The sequence below is a fragment of the Juglans regia genome, chromosome 14 (genome assembly GCF_001411555.2).
Source record: "Juglans regia cultivar Chandler chromosome 14, Walnut 2.0, whole genome shotgun sequence".
Lineage (NCBI taxonomy): Eukaryota > Viridiplantae > Streptophyta > Magnoliopsida > Fagales > Juglandaceae > Juglans > Juglans regia.
Window position 1 is genome coordinate 2,254,574 of NC_049914.1, and position 20,810 is coordinate 2,275,383.

The 20,810-nt window shown below is 32.7% G+C and overlaps 1 pseudogene; it reads left to right on the forward strand.

Annotated features, from left to right (window-relative positions):
• Nucleotides 1-10,365: 10,365 nt before the first annotated feature.
• On the forward strand, nucleotides 10,366-10,484 carry LOC118344646 (annotated as a pseudogene).
• The last annotated feature ends 10,326 nt before the right edge of the window (nucleotides 10,485-20,810 follow it).

Consider the following 20,810-nt stretch of genomic DNA (forward strand, 5'->3'; position numbering starts at 1 on the left):
TCTAGTAAAACGTTTAGGAATTACCTTCAAACCGGACACGGTGAATAAGGCGTTTTTATACCGTCTAATGTCGAAATTTCAACGCATAAAATTTTTCCGAAGAAAATAATGGAACTGTAGATAAGGAATTGCAAGCAATTTCTCTCTCTCTCTCTAAGCCATCGCAGTCTCGAAACTCTCACTTTCTTACACATTTGTTTTCGGACCATCACACATGAAATCAAGATTTTGAATACCTTGTCGTACTGGTCGGTATGACCGGTATTTATCGTGCCGGAACAGTAACCGACACGGGAGAGATAGCTAGGTGTTTCGTAATGGGGTCAAATACCGACTATTTTGATCAATATCAGCAAGTTTTTAGTGCACTGACCGAAATTTTGTATTTTTATATTTTTTTATTATATTTTCGTAATTTTCATTTCAATTCTCATATCTGAAAATTATTTTCTTAAATATTTTTAATCTCATTTTCTCGAGGACTGGAATTAAAATCTCTACTCCCTTTTTAGTGACGAATATGAGTGATTATTTTCTTTAATAGTTAGATTGAGAATTTAGAAGTATTATTAAGTTTTAGAAATATGCGTTTTAACTTTTTAAGACTTACATTTATGTTATTTTAAAATATAATTTATACATATATAACTAATTTATCTATATATAGACTATCTCAAAATGGTCAACTGAACGGTATTCAAAACTTTACCTGAAACCTTTACTTGATCTCCGTTGCAGTAGATCTCCATCATTGGTTGCTCTGTAAGTATTTCGGATATTATTGCTCCGTCACCGGTTGCTCTGTAAATTTTACAATGCTCTAACTTAGAGATTTATTTCCTATATTTTTACTACATATAGAGGTTGATGTTGCGAATCTAGTTGTGAATATATATGATGTTGAATCTAGCTTAGAGCATAAGGAGAACGAGAGTTTCAGGTCTACAATGGCTTGCGTGAAGAGAGACTCGGGAGGGAGGGAGGGAGGGACAAGGAGTGGTGTTTGTTTGAGATTTGATTGCCTGGTGTGCGATTCTCTTAATCCCCTTTTAGAATGCTTACATGTTGAAATCTCATTGGTGGGTGTAAAACAGTAAAAGCCCTTTATTATTCACCACGTCCGGCCCCTAACCTCTCTCAAATGTTTATCAAGCAATTCTTACTATTTAAATAATGCGAAAGGTTTGTTCTATATACAAACTTGAAAATAAAATAACTCATATATAACTTTATTATTATTTTTTTAATTTTAGAAACTGTTGGAAATTTCCCAAATCGTACATAATGTACTGCTGTTCCATCACAAAAAATTCATCAGCCCGGGCAGATCTCATAATTAATAATAAATAAAAACAGAGAGATCATACATGCATGCACATATAACATATGCACTCACCATTACCAATTATATATGCAACATGATTACTGTAGAGAATACATGCATATATATATATATATATATATTATCATCATCTATATGTAAAAGGTGAAGATGAAATCAAGTTCACAGTAAGAAGCTGCAGAATTGAAGATCCCATAGAATATTAATTGTGTAGTCGTAATTGGGCAAAAATCACGCTTAGAATATTCAACTAATTTCATAATTGAAGACTACGTGCAATACAAAAAGATTTGCTGCATGAGAATTTGCGGATGACAACGATGGTTTTTTTCTTGTTTTTTTGTTTTCGCTCTGCATGGGCTTGAAAAACGTGTCTCACAAACTCATTTAACACTCGTGCACGCCTATTGTATGCAAACAAACGTACATGTGACATTAATGTCCATTTGCCAAGGGTCCTTAATTAATTTAGATATCAGTACCCCTGATCTGTTCCGAAAGCATATTATATGATCTACGCGGACGTCATGACAATATATATTATTCCAGGACCACATGCAGCTCGATCTAGCAAACACTTCAATGATTCAGAGGCTCGAAACCAACGCGTCTGATCATACTGATGAGCCTTTGCAGTGCGTACGTATCGTAATCTAGAAATCTGATAATTTGTCACGACCCAGAGATAACAACAACAATTGTGATCTCTACGTACGTCTATATATATATATGCTAGCTAGCTATATCCCAAAATAACTACTCAAAATCTTAATTGGTATTGTCTTCACTTGGGAATCCTTATAAGCTAATTCCACTTCCATCTAGCTAGATGCATTACGTACCGATAGATAAATTTATTAATCACAAAAAGATTCTTGATGTAGTACATTAGATTGTAAAGTTAATTTTATTATTGTAAAATAAATCTAATATATTATATAAAATAATGTTAATTTATGAATTTACTTTTATAATTTTTTTTTTTTTTTTTTGTAGTCGTGACATTTCTCTTACCGATATTATGCATGGGATCGACTTAATATCCGTAAAACACTTATTAATTTACTCGCGATCTAGCTACCTATTCGATCCATGACGCGCGGGACTCAAACACACATCGTTCTGTGGTGTCACACATGCTATATATCCCTTTCAAACATGATTTATATATGCTAGATTTCGTATAAAGATCATTATTCTCTGGCACTATATATCTTGTTTGTATCTAATTCCTTTAAAGAGATCTAGGTATTTTATGCATGTTTTTAACGTCAGGATTTCAAAAATCTTCTTGAAAAAAACCGTAGTGATCTATTAGATTATCTTCTCTATGCAGAAAATAAATAGCTATAATATTTTATCTATAATAGGTTGGTTCTGGCTCTCTAAATCTCAATATATAGGTTTTAGTTAGAGGTGTCAAATCGTGTTAACGGATCGTATTCGTGTCGTGTCAAGGCATATATATTATATTATATGGGTCAATCCGAACACGACCCGTTAAACTTATCGTGTCAAAATCTTAAATCCTAACACGACCCATTAATATAACGGATTGATACGGCATGACTCATTAATAAATACTATGAAATAGGATAATATGACCTGACCCAATCCGTTTCAACTCGTTTATGTAAAGGAGTTGAATAGACTCGAAATTAAACCGTTTGACTTGATTAAATTTAGCATAATTTTATATAAATGTTAAAATCACAATATCTTTAAAAAAATATAAAACTAACTACAAGTCTAAAATTACAATTCAAACAATAAAAATATCGACATTAAAATCCCAACAATTTTACTTTTAGGTATAAGCGTATAATTGTAACTTTAACTTTATTAACTTGTCATTATAATTGGTTGATCTGTTATCAACCCGTTAAGTACTAATCGTGTCTTAACGGATCAATATGTTTTTATCTGAATCCGTTAAGACTGAATCTAAATCTGTTATTATCGTGTCGTATTTATATTGAATTAACGGAGTGTCTAAATACAGTTTATCCTCCTTATTTGATTTGTTTCCTTCATAATTAATTGTCTTCAGCAAGCTTTAAATCAAGTAATGAAAATTTCTGCGATTTGGGAGGGCCAGTTGAAATATTGTGTGATCGTAAGAGGCCACGGGGATTCTTTCATGAAAGTGTTGTGTTTATTATAAACAATTAATAGCTAGATTTCAGATATAGCTGGGAATTTCAAAGTTTTAGCTGGGGGCCATGACCACCAAGCCCTAATATAGCGCCACCTGTACTGCCAAAAGACTTGCATATTAATGGTACTGGATAATGACAGCATGCATGCTTTTGATCATTAGATTCAGCCATACATATTGACTTTTACTGGATCTAATCAATATATTATATATTATGTATGTATGTATGTATAGCAAATTAAAGTTAAAAGGTTAGGTAATACAGCAATGCCACGAGATGCACAACATGCTTGGAATTGGGAATAAATTACGTGAAAGCTGCTAGGGTCGCGCGGGATTAGTCCAAATTAGACACATAAGCCTCGCAATATCAAAGCTGGGGTCGACATTTTGAACAAATATATAATATATAGGCCAGAGTCGTAGATTATAATTAACAAGGCGTAAGGGAATGCTTGTCAACAAAATGTAGCCATCGATCGATGCTCATGAGTCATGTGTAACGCTAATGCATGCGGTGGCAAATCGTCGGGACTGGATCGGTTTTGGATAATGACACTAGCTAGCTTGCTTGCTGTGACTGGGACGGTGGCCTAGCTCTCTGATGCAAAATAGTATGCAGATCAATTCTATAGGGTCCCACCAACGTCGGTGGTCTTCTAACCAAAAAGTTGACATAAACTACTGTTCTATATCGATCCCAAGATTCTCTACAACTAAAGAAATTGGAGCCAAATTCTAACTGGAAGCTAGCGACCACTAATTAAAAATGTGAACTTTTATTAATCACATATATACATTCTCGGGTCGGTCATGTGTTTACAAACCCTACTTTTATATATAGGTTGATGTGGGGTTCGGATGCTGCATTAATTGATCTTGATCTTTATTAATTTACGACCAATTCATGATAGTTTTTACACCAGGCTCAGACAAATGTATACAGTTAGTAATTAATAACATGATCATGTGTTAACTAGTCATGAGTCAAATCAGTAATCACGTGAAGTACGTACGAGAAAATTATGTATTCAAATATTAGCAAAAGGTACTAGTTGACTGTCGCAAGTTGTTGTCCGTGGCCATGACTCTCGTCTCTAGCTAGCATTTCCACTGCCTGCACCCTTTTCACAACGTTTCGAATTTATAGTAAGTAGTACGTTCTTATTCAACATCTTTTGAAGACCTGGCCAGCAGGCCGGCCAATACGGTAGTCCGTGTTTGTTTCTCTAATCCTTACCGACGGGCCTCTAATTTCGATAGTTGAAACTCATGTCTAATGAACTTTGAATCAACAATCGTTTCCATGCTTGATTTAACTCGACAGTGAATCAGTGATATTGCCCTGCCACTGGCCGAGTGGCATGCACGTAATTTTTCTGTATGAGAAGTCAACGTCGAGCTGCTAGCTAGCTATTTGCTATATTAATGGAGCCAGAGCTAGCTAGCTGCTAAGCCTTTTCATGAGTAAATTAAGTCGTCTTTACTAATTATGAACATGATGTAGTCAATCATGAATGATATTGGAAAACAGCCAAATTGTAGCTTGCTATAGTCGCATGTAATTATTATCATCATCATTTTCTATCCAACAAATGTTATACAGATACTACCGAATGAAAGATAAATTTGCAAGTTTGGCTATTGACCAACAAAACACGCATATCATTAATGGTGGAACCCGGCCGCCATGTATACATATATATATATATATATATCATCAAGTACAAAAAAAGTAATCGTACGTGTTAAAATTTTTTTTTTAATTATTTTGAATTTCATAATAAATAGTCATGTGTTTAATTACCTATGATCAACTAGTAAATTAATAACATTAGTACTCTACGTACTGATAAGCATGCACATGACAAACAAATTGAATACATGGCACCCCATGTCATGATCGATCAGATTTAAAATAGTTATAAAATATTTAATATATACGAATCAAGTATATTTTTACGTGTGGTGCACCACCCAATTGCATATACGTTTTAATTTAGAGTAATATTACTCATCATCTTTTTATTATTTTATAATATAATATTAGATCATGATTGAATATTATTTATTATAGTTTACTTATAAATTTATCATTTAATATTATATCATAAGATGATGAGAGAATGATAAAAAAAAAATCAGAATAAATTTGTTCTTTAATTTGAGGGTCTGACAAATTGCTCATATATATATATATATATATATATATCTGGCCTATATTTAAAAGTGCCTATAATTTATTGTTTAATAAACAGTATTTTTTTTTTTTCGCATGGTTTTTTGCTGTTTGTTACTGTTTATGAACAGTAATTATGAACAGTAATATTTTTTTTGGTTTGTTCACATGTTTGTTTAGTTTTTCTATTTTTTTTGTTTGTTTATCCGTGTGAATGTTAATGTGTAACGTAATACCACAATCGTGCGTGAGGAATGAGAGAGGAAAAAAAGAAAAATAGGAAAAAATATTATTTTTGAGTTTTAAATTCCAACCCTTCATCTTTAATTTTCAGATTTAATCTAACGGTAGAAATTTAAATATTGATTTAAACTAACATAAAATAGATAATTAAATTTTAAATATTATATCATACACTTAAAATTAACTTCAATTTATAAAATACTAATTTCTCATCATTAAATAAAAGATAAAGTTTTACTGAATATTAAATAAATTATGAAATTTTGTTAAATATTTTTAAAAAAGTATAACAATATAAATAATTAGAGTTTTAACATAATTTAAATATGAATCTTAATTAACTAAAAAGAACTGTTACAACTAATGAAGAAGTAGCCTAAAAATATGTCCTGAATGTGTATTTCACTTTTTTATTTTTATTTTCTTTATTTTCATGTATTTTTTTAATTGTCATAAACATTTTTAAAAAAAATAAAAAAATTCACAAAATTATTAAAAAAACACTTTTTCAATCACTAGATAAAAAAAAATTAAAAAAAAAAAGCCAAACGTCCCTTAAACGTTATCTACTGTTAGTATATATATATATATATATATATATATGTATGTATGTATGCGTACGTGCGTAGCTGGTATAGTAATATTATTGCGCGCATATATAAGACAGCACAGTCCATCCATTTGCCCCACACATGGCGAAGACACGCAGGTAACACGTATCCAGTAGAAAGGACAGAACTGCCTCCCGGAAGAAAGGAAGTGATCGAATGGCCGCCTGATATATCATCGGTCAAAGAAAACAAAGCAAATTAAAGTTAACAGTACTATACCAAACTTGGACTTTTCAACTTGGAATCGGAAGGGTGAAGTCAATATCCAATCTAATTGCAGATAACAGAAGAAGATAGAAGCCGTTCATACATGCAAAATTAATATCTTACCAAGTTTCTTTCATCTCTTGGAGTAAACTGTACGTCTCACGGCTAAATTCACGTATGTTTTTAATGGGCGAACAACCTGATGATGAGCTGGTGGCCTCTAATATTAATTAAACATATTACAACTTTAAATAGTGAAAAGCCGACATCGAGGTGCCGAAATTTTTTTGTCAATGTGAGCTATCTTCCTTATAGAATATCTTCTTAGTTCTAAGCCAGCTTGTCCCGATGGAGAAGAGAAAAAAGAGAAAGGAAAGCAGTATTTTCTTCGTAAATCATCAAAGAATCTTGTCAAACTCGAGAGGGAGCTATATATGCGCAAGCTAGGAATGGAAGATATCAACATTAATATATATATATATATATATATAATTTTTCACATCTTCCCTCTTCATGACCAACAACATTAACAACAACAACAACAACAATAATAATAATTTTAACAACTCGTTCTTCCTATTCACAGTGAGAGATTCATAGGATTGGGTTTTATTCTCTCGCACGATCGATTTTCTTTTTAACCAAAGTTAATTTTGCCTAGCTAGCTACTAGTAGACTATACAAAAATCCAATTACTATGCAAATCCACTCAAATAATGATGAAATGATTATATCCACGTCTTTCTGCATAAGGGCACTGGCAATGGACTAGCCATTGCCAAGTCCAACTTTAATTTGCATCAGATTTTGGGATAAAATCCCTAGCATTGGACTCGGCAAAGGCATTATTTCCTAATTTATGCTACAGTAATTTTAAGTCTCTCGCCAATGTTGGCGAGCTTCTGTAGCAAGATCAAAAGAGTATTTTAATGTTTTCCGCCCAACTGCCCCTTTCTTTTTCCCTCGTTTTCCATTTCCCTCGTGTTTTCCTCGTCCCTCATCTCTCGTCTTTCCCTCTTTCTCTCGCAATTTTTTTTCTGCGTCGCCCCTCTTCTCTCCCTCGCTCCGTAGCTCATCTCTCCCTCTTCTCTCAGTCCACCATTTTTTTTTCTGAAACCTTTCTTCATCTTCTCTTCCTCGCTCCGTCGCTCGTCTCTCCCTCTTCTCTCAGTCCACGATTTTTTTTTCTGAAACCCTTCTTCCTCTTCTCTCCCTCGCTCCGTCGCTCGTCTCTCCCTCTTCTCAATCGATTTTATCTTCGTTCCTGGGTCGATCTTCACGGTTGTGCAATTTCATCTCTCTCTATCGGCTTGGCTCAACAACGCAGCAGCACTCTCTCTCGATTTGGGTTGGTAAAACTACTGAAACTTTATTTGGGTAAGCTTTGTATTGATTTGAGTATGAATTTGTGAATTTCTGAAATGGGTATGGATTTGTTTGGGTAAGCTGGTTATACACAATTGCTGATTTTTCTGAAGTTTGTGCAATTAGTGTTGTTGATTTTTCTGAAATTTGTGTTGCTGAAATGGGTATCGCGTCCAGCCAACCAACACCCCATGAGCTTGTATTTTTTTTTTCGGTTATTTTTTTTCTCTGTTAGCTAAATTTGCAACTTGGTTTTGTATTGTTTGCTGTTATTGTTTTTGTGTTAATTAAGGGTTTTCTGTTAGCTAAATTTGCAACTTGTTAATTAAGACACATGAAGTGAGATTTTCATTCGAAAATCTAGACTTGCTACTACATTCATCAGCAAATTGCAAATAAAAACACCAACATCTGGATAGGAATGGAAGTCAACAAAGAGTGCCTCTGTAACCATACCTCCTGAACTCATTTCCAAACAATACTCTCACCCTCATCAAGAAATTCTTGGATAGTTTCTTTATCCCATTGAAGTACTTTCATATTAATTAATTAATTCACTCACGTTTGCATCATAAGCCAAATTGAAGTTTTATGTGATGACTCCAGTATTTTTATCATTGACATATGACCGAATTGTGGGGAGAAAATAAAGTCGAGAGGTTTTATGAAGAGAGGAGTTGAAGAGGAACTCTGTAAATTTCTTTTTGGTCAGACTACCTGGCATTATTGTCCACAGTTCTCTATATACAACTTTTAGCTGCTTGAAGCAACTACCTTGCTTTGCTCGATGTCACTGAACTTTGCTATATGGAATTAATCATTCTAAATTTCTGTCTGCTGTTGCACTAGATGTTGATGACCTTGTTGTGACAGAGTGATAGGGAGGCAATAATATTAACATAAAAAGGATTATCTCAGTAGGGGTGTTCAATTGGACTGTTATTGTGTCCTTGCCAGCTAAATTTGGAAGTCGTGTCATGCTTGATAATTTTTTTTCACTAGTGAAGACCTACCAAAACAAGAACATATATGGATACATGCATCATTACAAGCACTCTGTCCAGAGGCTTTTGGCTAAAACAAATTGAAGTTTTTTCCCTATTAACTTGCTGTCCAGAGGCCTCCTCATACTGCTGCAATAAATTTTGAATCTGAATATTATCTTAACGTGTAGCTCGACAAAATAAAATACAATCATCAACAAAGAAAAGATTATTGAGAAGTGGGAAACCCCTACACAACTGGATCCCCCCATAAACAAGCATCATTTTTTGCCTTCTTTTGCTGAAATGGGTATCATGTTACACAAACTTATAAGCCTATAATCTCCAACCTTCTTTGGATTCTTCAATTTAGGAACCAAAATAATAAATGTATGATTTAAATCATTAGGTAATTGTCCATAATTCAAACTATGTAAAACATCAACAATAACTCCACCCACTAGATGAGGGTGCATTTGAGTCAACACAAAGGAATATTGTTGAAAGAAAAAAGGAAACATACCATGTGGTCCTAGGGAACTTATGAGGGTGCATTTGAGTCAACACAGTCCAGACTTCATTCGGGAAAATCAGCTTTGCAATTGGTGCAAATTTCTAACTGTGATAAATTTTACATAACAGTACCAATATGAATCCAGATGTCCAACTATCACATACAAAAACCAACCTTCCTGAGGGATTCTAGATTCAACAAGTACTCATGATAGACACTTCATGGGAAATGCCTCCCACAGAATCAGTGGCCAGCAGCTCCTACTTTACATAATGTATCTTACATAGAACTAATGAGATTTACATTGGAAAAGAAAGTGAAAATCTGCTCTTGAGTCCCATCATCCATTTTTCAAGTAAAAAACAACCAAAAAACTGAGGCCTAGATTGAAATATACTTAGTACATCAAAGGACAAAGTCATGGCATCCGTAACATGGCTTGCTATTGGATAATAAATCAGCCCCTTGGCCAAAATTAACAGAAGAGAAAACCTCTGTATTACGCCTCAAAATCTTAGCACACGTCTCTCCCTTTTAACAACACTAATTGTAATAGGAAAAGGGAAACAAAACATTTGCAAAGAGCATGCACATTGTATCAGAATTTTAGACCTGGAGTTACATGGCTTGCTGTGGCACACGATTAGTGTGGTCATGAGTCAGTAGGAGAACTGTTTTCAAATGATCCCAATGCTTACATGAATTAATTTATTTTTCTGTTATTGTTTTCTATCGCTTTGCTGTGTCTATGTGTATTTATGTGTCTATGTAGTAGGATATGTTTGTGGGTAATGGCTTGGACGCTACATATAACGTGTGTGGCTATCCCGATTGATGGTTTCTTTCAATGCCATTTGATCTCGGAAAACACCACATATATTATTGATTATCAAAATTAAGTGTTTTTTCTGACTCCACAACCAAAAACAGAGTTTTTTTTTAATGCAAAGTTGCTGTTTTTCTTTGCAAAACAGAACAAGAGACTCAATTTTTGTTGCTGTTTTGCATTGTTCTGTTTTGCAAAGTTGCTGTTTTTCTTTGCAAAACAGAACAAGAAGTTGATTTTTCTACATATTTCTTTCCAAACCAGCTTATCCAAACAAATTGATGATGTAATATTTTTCTACATATTTCTAACTCCTTGAAAATGTAATATTTTTCAAGGATGGGCACACAAATTGATGATGATCCCTTCTTCACCACTCTATTACAAAGTGGAGGAGAGGGTTGTAATAGCACCCCAACGCAACCTTCTAATGTTGTGCTCCAAGCAACATTCAATGACGGTGAAAAGAGGCAACCTCCAAAAAAAGTTCAAAGGGGTGCATCTTTCACTGCAGAGGAGGATAACCTCCTCGTCTCAGCTTGGCTCAACATTAGTATCGATGCAATAAAGGGTACTGATCAAAAGTCCACTCAAATGTGGGAAAGAATTTCAGAATTTTATCATGAATATAAAAAACAGAACAATGTGAACCGTTCTGTAGTTTCTTTGATGAATCGGTGGTCCTCGATTCAGAAATGCACAAATAAGTTTTGTGCATTTTTAGCACAAGTAGAGTCATTGCATCCGAGTGGTGCAACGGAGCAAGATAAGGTATGTAACATTTTCCTTTAATTTTCACAAACATGTAGGACTGATTTATGAACTAACAATATTCCTATGTATTTGTAGATTGAGAAGGCAAAAATTATGTATAAAGAGATAGAGAAGAGTAACTTCACAATGGAGCACTGTTGGTGTCTTCTGAGACACCAACAGAAATGGCAACAACACATCTCCACCCTTGGGACGAGGAGAAGGCCACAAGGTGAAGCTGCTCTTGACACGGTGGAGGAGAACATAGAGGTCTTTGCTGAGAGACCTCTAGGCAAAAAAACTGAGAAAGAAATGGAGAGGAAGCGGAAGTCGATGGAAGGCAAAGAGTCTGAGATCAGCATTTCCTTAGCTAAAATGACTGAGGATAGAGCCACGACCATGGAAGAGCGGAGAAATGCTCAACTCAAGGCAGACGAAAAAAGTGAGAAAATATTTGAACTAAAGAAGAAGAAGTTTGAACTAGAGAAGAAGAAATTTGAAAGCAAGATGATGATGCTAGATCTACGTGGCATGAATGCCATGCAACAAGAATATTTTCATAATATTCAAGTTGCAATTTTTGAGAATTCGAAGTCTCATTCCGGAGGTAGATCTAACTCTCCTTCGACACCTTACTATGTAGATATCTAACTTGTAATATTTATAGAACTAATTTTTTTGAGAATTAGTGGCTGCCCAGCCACATGTGGGCTGGATAAATATGTGGCTGGGTAGCAACTAAATTCGTGGACTGTGGATATTATCTTTGTTGGTAATTTGTGGACAGTTTTGGTTCTAATTTATGGATATGGATATGAGACTGTGTTGGTGGACTATTTATGGGATTGTGTTGCTAAAGTTTGAATGCCTTTGTTCATCAGGTCTCTATCTCTCTCTCACACAATTTTGATGTCCGCATGATTCATTGTGAGATTTGATTACACTTGCAATTTTATTGGAAGTGATATTATAATGGATGTGGTTAAAAAAATTCGGTTAATATTAGTATGAAATGTTAATTAATATTAGGTTGAGGAAACAAATTATTAATTAAATGTTAATTAAGTAAAATGTAAATTATTCGGTTAATATTAGTATGAAATGTTAATTAAGTAAAATGTAAATTATTAATTAATATATGAAGTGTATTTGTAAAATATAAAAAAAAATATATAAAATATTATTAAATAATATAATATAATATTATTAATTTGACTTTAAGATGGCTAGTCCAATGTGAACATACCTAGCCAAAAGTTAAAGTTATAGTCAAAACTTGTACTTTTAGCTAAAATTTGGACTTGGCAATGGCTAGGCCATTGCCAATGCTCTAAGTATTTTGATTATATAATTTGTAAGTACTCGGTGTAAAGGATACATATCATGATCTACGACACTGCGCCCATAAAGAGTAGATATATATATATATATATATGTATAGAATGATAAAAGAGTTATTTGATTGAATGATAATTTATCAATAAACTATATTATTGTAAGATGACTAATCTTAATTAATTAAACATGGCAAATTGGAAGTCTGAATTTATATGCATATAAACACTCCTATTGGACTCGAAGGACGACAGGGAGGTAACACACTCTCAGCTACTAAGAATATATTGATATATATTAACTTTCCAATACCAGAAATATACAAGTACACATACATGTATGTATGTATGTATGTATGTATGTATGTATGTATGTATGTGTGTGTGTGTGTGTGTGTGTGTGTGTGTTAACATTATATTTTAGATCATCACGTTTATTAACAAATAACACTCAACTTATGCCCGATTTTTGTTGATGTTTGCAAACATTAACGACCGAATGTTGAAACATGCAAAAAAGACGACTAAAAATTTTAATCGAGTTAATTTGCATAAAAGCTATAGCTGAATCCTTGCACCCAATACACACAATATAATCGACTTATATCACAGTTTTCATCATTATGTTCGGGCTTGCATCACGTTGTAGTAGTGCTAGCTCAATGCAATTATATAGACATTAACATTCCTAGATCGATTTATAATGATGACCCGGATATTTGGTAACAATTCAAATTAAAAGTAGTGTGCTGCTAGCTAGCTTCATCAACATAAGCCAAAGCTCCATTCAATCTAGTAAATATATATCTTGTGTGAGATTTGACTTTGTAAATGTTAAAGTTGGCTAGGATTAATTAGATGACTAAATGATAAAGTTTATCTTATCATTATAAGTTTGAATTTGAATGAATATAAACAATTGTTGATTTCATCTTGAACAACATTGAGTTTATCTAGAAGTCTTTAAGGTTTGTTAGCTACCTCCCTCTTTTCAAAAGTTTTTGCTGTTTAAGTACTATATATATAGTTTTGCAAGCTAGCTGCAGTACTATCAATGTCCAAAGAAACATTACATAATTGCTTGATTAATTAATTACTACTATTCGAGTTCCCAGTAAACACGATGACCTGCTAACAACATTAATAACTGTTCTACGATATTCGATTGAGCTCAATTTTCCTAGTGCTAAACCTACTATTCAGGAAAAAAAAAATCAAATGTGTTTAATTACTAGGGTTTCTTAGGCCATACATCACGTGTACATGACTTAATTAATCTGGACCAATATAATAATAAATGCATACCCAATAATATATATATATAAGTGGAAATAATCCAGGTAAAAATCAATAGATCATAGAAGAACCCATGATGAAGGACAAATTGAAGAAGAAAAGAGGGTTTGAAGTTCATACATCCTAGATTTGGTGCTTTTCTCTGCCTCGTCTTCTTGGTTTCTCCTGCGAGGGTTATGGGGCTACCACTTTTCATATTATAGCACCCCGATCTGTGGCTGCAATTTCTGTCCGTTGGATGAATCTATTAGTCTTATCTTTTTTTTTTTTTTTACATCTTCATATGTTTTTGTCTGATCAGTTTACACATCGCTTCTCGCAGATCGAGGGTGCCAGAGTTTGCATGCTAAGAACTACTAAATGAACGACGCTGGCCTGTAAATTTCGGCTCACAGCTAATTAAAAGGGTTTAAATCATTCTGATTTATTTATTTATTTATATCATTGGTCGAGTACTATATATGTCACCCCATATACGTCTCTTTCGTCCAATTACACACGATATCGATCGGACAATAATAACTATCGATCTCTCTATAAGTCTCTACTTCGTAGTTTTTTTCCCCTACGAAAGATATATAGTCTTATATAATGGATATATTATCCAAGCCATAAATATTGGAGGAGTGGAGTTTCCCTAATAAAAAAACTACCGTATAATATATAGCAAAAATATCGAAACTTTGACTCCATTTAATTTGCTCTCACCGGAGATAATAATTATCGAAGTTTAGAGTCTTGACTTCAAAAAAAGAGTAATTCTACGTGCATTTATAAAGTGTACAAACATTGTGTAGAATTTATTATTAAAAAATTATTTTTTTTTTTTATGTAGATTTCTTATTTATTTATTTTTTTTCAAAATGATTACACAACGCTTGCACACTCACGACTATAACTATCATTTAAAAAAAAAAAAACTTTGAAGTTGAAGGCTCTAATAGGCCGTACTCTATCTCAATTGATCCCCTCAATGCCTCGCTTTCTATGTGCTCGATCGCCGTCCACTCCATGGCCCCAGTCTCGCTATATGTCATTTCTCAGCACAATTTATGTCTTATAATTACCAATTTTCCAGCTTTTGGCATTCTCTCTATGCCAGCCATGTATATCTCAAGTGATTTCTTTGGGCGTATGAATTCCATGGAAGAGTACACAAAAAAAAAATGAGGCTGCATATATATAAATATATATAGGTTTTTTTTTTTCTTTTAACTTCTTAACTGAGCAAGACGAATCTCATGTCCATTTGGAACTAGCCACAAAGCCCAAGTCAAGAATCTCTAAATCCACAATTCCTAAGAAGGTCATCATGATGATCAACAATATATAGATCAGGACTCTTAAGCCTCATTTGGATGTCAGAGATCATCAAATAAGAAATTTGTGAATAGTAGTGAAATAATTTAACTTAAGATCAATATTTTATTGGATTTTAGAAAATAAAAGAGAAAAAACTGAATAAAAATATTACAAAATTAAAATATTGTTAGAATATAATTTTTTAATATAATTTTTGTTTTAGAATTTGAAAAAGTTGAATTATTTTTTGTGTTTTGTTTGGAAGTTTAAAAAATTTGTAATAATTAGATGAGAAAATTAAAAATTTGAAATTGAAAAGTGTTTGACTTTTAATGATGTTTAGAAATGAAATGAGATGAGAGCTATCCAAATGAGGCCTTCTTGTTTTAGATTTAGATTTGATTTTATTTTTTTATTGGACAATTTTTGCTTCTGATTCTAAGATCTTTTTAATTTTTTTTTTTTTAATATTGCAGTCAAATTTTACTTGCAATTTGAGGTTGATCTCGTGGAGTTTTCATGATCTCGAATCAGCATATCTAGACAAAATGACGGTAATGTTCACTGAAATCCCAACTCCCTTTCTTTCTTTTTCAATTGCGGGTTTTCATGTGTTTTTTCTTGTTCTTTCTCAATTTTTACTCTGATTCTACTTTGACTCCAAAAGTGTGTAGTGCAAGTGAGAAGCAATACTCCAGAATCGAAGTCAAGATCAGTCCAATGCGAATCCCATTTAAACTCCAAATTTAAATTTTGAAATTTTGAACCGGCCATTAGAGGTCGACCATAATCGTTGTAGTTAAAAGAAAAGAATTATTATATTTTCAAACCGATGTGTAAAACATATCATCTAAATCATTTAAATGCATGGTAAGATTTGATTAATTTGTACAATTCAAATTTTAAAATTTATCTTTTAAATCAAATTATGTCATGTAAGTAGTGTTTGATGTAGATGTCTTAAAATAACAATACTCCAAAGATGAACCAACTAAATTAATAGTAATTAGGTTATGGCCTTTGCATTAGCTAGGCCGCCATAGAATAAAAAATCTTCACAACCTTCTAACACTCCACACTCCACATTATTTTTAATTTTTATTATTTTTTTCTTTTATCAAATATTTATTATATGAATAATGAATAGAAAATTTGAAATAATTTAAAAAGAATAAACTCAAAAAAAATTTAAAAAAATATTAAAAATTTTAAAAAATATAGATTGAAAAGTGTGGTGGAGGTTGTGAAGCAAAGCTCGCCATAGAATGATAGTACGGGAAATGATTTGTATGGTAGGTAATTAAGTCCTTTGCACTCATTTTAAAAAAATTGACAAATATGAAATGTATATGAAAAAACCTATTTTTTAATGTTGTATCTCATTGTTTTTTCAAAATAAGTATGCCGAGTTTGTACGCTCTAAAATGGTATTTAGTATTATTCATAATAGTACTGTTGAAAAGCTCTAGTACTAGAAAGGAATGCCCTAAAGATAATATTAATATAGTTTTAAGAAATATAACTTTTATAAACCAATATTTTCTATTAATTAAGGATGGTAAAACGGTGACAATAATTTTTTATTTTATTTAATCCCTTTAAAACCTATTTCCATTCTACTAGAGATGCAGGCAAAGAAAGTGAAAAATAAATGGATTAGCACGTGCATTATCTATTCAAAATGATATATATATATATTAACATAATCCAAATAAAAAAGATTGATCAATAATTAATTATATGAAGCCTGGTACAACATCATGAGGGACCCAAATGCCAAAGCTGGGGAATGGAGCTGCATTTATCACAAGACCGAAATAATCTCGAATCGGACCACTTGGTACAGCATCTCTCGTGTTGGGCTTCAATTTCAATTTCACTTTCACTGAAATGAATTTATAAGTACACTTTTTTTTAAATGCACAAAAAATCCCAATTAATTAATTATTAATGTTCGACACAAATGGGCATTATGTTGTAATGTTTTTTTAAGGAGATTACCTATATAAGAAAAAGTGTACTTACTATTATAAGTAAACGTAGCTTATATTTGAATATCTGATGATGAGGACCCTAGTAATTCTTGTTTTATGTGATCTTAATAAGCCGTAATATGAATAGATTAGAACAGTAGATCAGACACAGAATGAGTAACATATTATACCTTTATCTAAGCTGTAATCAAATTTGGTTTTGAAAAAGGAAGCATTAATGCAGAAGCTGGCAGTCTGGCCAATGTGGCCATGACCATGAAGAAATTCATTGCATAAAAAGGACGGGCCGGGTGGTACTTGTTCTTCTTTTTAAAAGGGTGACCAGGCAGGGGTCGGTGGGAGCTAGCTCTAATGCCATACATGCATGGGTACTGATATGATCTACTATACATATATATTTATTTATTTCTTCCGAATTTCCATGTTGGAGGAGTACTAAATTCTGTTGGTCATGATTAAAATACTACGTGGGGTCCTCCAAAGGCCCACAAAGATAGTCTTATTGATTCACCACTTTCTCCCACATATTTCACGTCATTCTTGTGTGCATAATTCCCCTAGTGCATGCAATATGCTGCGATAGTAGCTTTATTTCCCTCAAATTACGCGAGGATATATAATATATATATATATATATATATATATAAAACGTGACGATGGAACGAGGGTCCTATCATGATCATGAGAATGATAACAACCTCTCTCTCACACAAACTCAGAGATCGAGTAGCAAATACACGAACCTATCTAGCTAGTTCGTAGCTTTATAGAGATCAGACGAGAAAGTCGTGTAGTACTGAAAGACCTGACGTCGTTTAAGGCAGGCTTGGCCGCGTGTGTGACTTTGATATATAAGCTTATTTGGCTTCCATGCATGCAGTTCTCTCCCCATCATTTGATTTATTTTAATATATTCATGAAGACTATATGTGTCGCATGAATCACATTCCTAGCTAGCTGGGAAAGGGATTAGTTTCTAATTTTTTATTTAGTAGCTTTGTTCGTTCGTACGTAAGGATCATGTCCTAATTTAACGACCAATCTTTTCATGATCCATATCAATCGGATATTAAGCTTTTCGATCCAATCACTTGGAGATCAAGACAAAGTTTTTCCTCCGTGGGAAAAGAACAAAGCCGACTTATATGTATGCGCCGGCCACTATATATTACTTTCATCATGATTACTCCCGAATTGAGGATCCTTACAAAAAATCATTTGTTAGGCAAGAAAATTTTGATCGTTTCCATGTGTAGATCAGATGCATATCTGTTTTAGATAAGACTTGTACAAATTAAGGGATAAACACAAGTATACTGAAAAAGAGATCGAAGTGCTAACCATCGTAAATGGATTACTTAAATATAAATTTATAAAGTGACATAGTTTTGTATGATCTGTTAGATTTATTTTATAATAAAAATAACTCTATAATATAACATACCATATCAACCACATCATTTTATAAATTTATTTTTATGTAATTCTTTTATAATTAAAGTATTTCTTAAAAGGCTTAAAAGAAAAACAGAGTCCATAAAAGAAAACGCAAGGCTTGTTTAAGTGTGCTTAAAAGAATCACATAAAGGTTAAAATAGATTCTAAGCTAGTAGTTAATTGGTGGGAGAAATATGGATAAGTTCCTTGGCATAGTCAGAGATTTTAGAAAGAGGCTAAATTGACGGCTCGTTCGGTAGTGCTATGTCTTTATCATTCTTTTAGAGAAACAAACCATCATGTTGCAGACAAATTAGCTAAACTGGGCATAAGAGGTACTGAGTATTTATTTAATACCAAATACAGCCTTTCAAAAGACATTATGGGAGGTATTCGAATGAATCAAGCAAGTTTACAAGTTATATGGCATCGATAACATTTTTGTGTTATAGTTTGTTGTACAATTTATGCTTTATTTTATCTTTTTTTTATTACAGGTATTGTTAGCACGCACTTTTGTGTTTTGATTTGTTTGGTACTATTCCTATTGGATTAAGGTTAGTGGTTTTCTTTTGTGTTCTTGTAGTTCATTTTGATATCTGGATTTAGAATTTAGGATAATATATAACTCTCAGTTATCCAATTGTAACCATAATTTTTCTCCATCAGAAATTAGGATAGTCAATAAAATTAGAATTCCTCCTCTTAAAAAAAAGTGCACAAAAAGAAAAGGTAGGAGGAAAAAAAATAGTGCTAGCTCTTAAAGGAAACAGAGAGTTGAAGTGAGCACGTGGCGATAAGACATTTATATATTGTAACGTCGCCACCCCCTGCACCCAACCACAGAAAAGGCAAAAGATATCCTATATATTTTCAATATCTCATTTTACTGTAGGAATTATATATAGAAACCAAGGCTCGGAGCGTAATACTGCATGCATGCCAAAATTCGATGCTTCCCTGCTAATGGCGGCTCATCATGTGATGATCACTTGGTAATTAAGGACCATCTTAATTGTGTGAAATCAGAGAAATCTTCATCATTAATCCAACCTTTTCGATATTGATTTGCATGCACGCGGATGACTCTCTCTCTCTCTGTCTCTCTGGAAGAGTGAAGAGAAGTTTCAAACTTACATAATTTGCTTTGGGGGAATAATTGATAAAGAAAATGTTCTTCTTTTGCATGGGTATGACGTGGTAAAAGGAGATAACAACAACTTGATAATTAAACTATAATAATCCGAGTAAGGAGCTCATCTACAGAAAGTTTATGCATTATGGTGTAAATGGACCTTTGTTCACTCGTCATAAATGAAAAAAAAATGTACATTTTAGAAAAATTGCCCGTTTTAATACTCTTTGCTTGTTTTTTTCTCTAATCAAGCAAGCATAATATTAATAGAATAAAATATTCATATTATATAGTTAAGAGGTAGATCCTTTCAGCTATGTATCAAGAGAATACATCTAGGAAGAATAGCTAAGGGTATATATAGAAAAAAGAAGATTGGCCTCAACCCATTGCGCAATTGAATATGCAAATTGATTTTGTGATCGATAGATTTTTTGAACTTTCCAATAATCAAAGGATTTTAATCCAGGATGAATATCCCCAATGATCAGTAAAATTTGCCCATCTAATGTGATGTTAGCATGTTCGATGGTTGTTGTGACCAAAAGATCAACATTTCCTTCTTAAATAATTGTTTGAGATGGAGGGAAATTGCTTGTTGGGTTGATATATATATATATATATATATATACATATGAGTTGTTCATTTATATCCCTCAATGAGTATGCTTAATATGTAAAAATATTTAATTAAATGAGATAGAGTGTAGAGTCAAAATTTAAACAGAAGACATTTGTTATGATATTATGTGAAATCACTACTTTATCTCAAAATTTTAAGATGATAGAAATGTATAAATTTAATTATTTGTATTATATTCTTAATAAATATAATTATAATATTTTTTATTTAGTAAATTAATTAATTTGTTAATAATCGCTTTGTGTTGTTCTTCATCTCACTATTCTATTTTACTAATATTAAGAATACTACTTTCCTACTATATATATATATATATATATATATAGTTATGCAATCATGTATAAAAAAAAGGCAAAGAAAAAATAAAATAAAAAAGGAAGAAGAAGGAAAGAAGAAGAGCATTACTAATACTAACGGTTCGGACCACGCCGAGTAAGATGAGCTGACCATGGGTACGCGTCGTATTGAAAGCACGTGTCCCGCGATAC